This window comes from Diadema antillarum, unplaced genomic scaffold, assembly GCF_040938485.1.
Source record: "Diadema antillarum isolate AM-2024a unplaced genomic scaffold, OU_Dant_1.0 scf00000042, whole genome shotgun sequence".
NCBI lineage: Eukaryota > Metazoa > Echinodermata > Echinoidea > Diadematoida > Diadematidae > Diadema > Diadema antillarum.
This window is the reverse complement of record NW_027270931.1, coordinates 1,759,726-1,761,106: the sequence shown is the minus strand read 5'-3', so window position 1 is coordinate 1,761,106 and position 1,381 is coordinate 1,759,726. Positions and strand designations below refer to the sequence as shown.

The 1,381-nt window shown below is 41.9% G+C and overlaps 1 non-coding gene across 1 annotated transcript; it reads left to right on the top strand.

Annotated features, from left to right (window-relative positions):
• The first annotated feature begins 281 nt into the window (after window positions 1-281).
• On the top strand, window positions 282-353 carry Trnae-cuc (transfer RNA glutamic acid (anticodon CUC)). The gene has a single exon. It is a non-coding gene; the product is annotated as a tRNA-Glu (tRNA).
• Window positions 354-1,381: the final 1,028 nt, after the last annotated feature.

Below are 1,381 nucleotides of genomic sequence, written 5' to 3'. Positions count from 1 at the left end.
CCGGCAGATGTCCCACCGATCACCAGCCGGCCGCCGGACGATTTATTAGAAATCGGCCGGTAGCCGGTCGGATGTCGTCCAGCCGCCGGTGGGGCATCGCTGGGATTTCACAGCCCTATCGACTCCTCCAAATATCGTTGAGGGATGCAAATTCCAGCGGCGACCGAGCAGGCTGCAAATTGGCCGGTCGTCCTTAGCTGTGAATGTATATAGCCTTTGGTCGATGAACGTTGATTACATCGTGTACATGAGTTTGTTTGTCTCCTCTCGCAGATGTGCAATCCCATATGGTCTAGTGGTTAGGATCCGGCGCTCTCACCGCCGTGGCCCGGGTTCGATTCCCGGTGTGGGAAACATGATTCATCTTTTTATTTTCCTCGATCATGAATTCTAAGTACAAGGAGTCAACAGCAAACACTGACTTGCTAGCTTCATTGAACATAATTCTACGAAAAAAAGTGGAAGGGATTTAAAAGGGTGGGGGGGGGGGACTTCTTTTTTGCCAAAACTTGACGTTAGGATGTTTTATTAAATCATTTCTTTTCTCTCCTTTTCTTCTTATTCATAGCACACGATATTTGAAGCACTTTCTCATACCTGCCAATGTTCATATGTTATCATGATTGATTGTATTTAAAAACTTTTAGAAATCCATTTCATTTTCAAAGTTTTTGTTGATATCATTTGCCACCAATTAGATTCATTGCCGGGCAACCATAATGTAAAAAAAAAAAAAAAAGCAAAAAAAAAAAAAAAAAAAAGCGAAGATTTTGGTGGCCCGAATGGGCCAGTAATGAAAAAGTTAGTGTTCTGCCCCTTTGGCGTGATACGAATGAAATAAAGAGTTGAAATCTAATGTCATTGCCGTGTATGGTCATTCCATTCAATCATTTCGCAGGCCACCAATGATGGCGCTCTTCATATTTTATTTGTAAACGACATCGAGACTTCTGTATGAGTTTTCAGCGGTCTGGCGCATCATGTTCAATGTAGAACACGAAAGACGGCCGTGTAACATTGAATACTGTGGCTAAGATTGTACGTTGTCAGTTCTAGACACTTATCTTAAAAATGTCTACCTTAGATTTCGCATAGCGTACACTGCATTGTTAGGTGATCCGAGTATCCTCTCGGATCACCTTCTGTATCTGTACTGATTCTTTTTAGGTGATCCGAGTATCCTCTCGGATCACCTTCTGTATCTGTACTGATTCTTTGTTCTTCTTTTTATTAGGTGATCCGAGTATCCTCTCGGATCACCTTCTGTATCTGTACGGATTCTTTCTTCTTTTTTTTCTTTATTTCTCCCCAAAATTTGTGCAGAGGTTAGCTCAGAAAGTGCTATGCCTATGAAGTTCAAATTTATACCATGTATGCATCA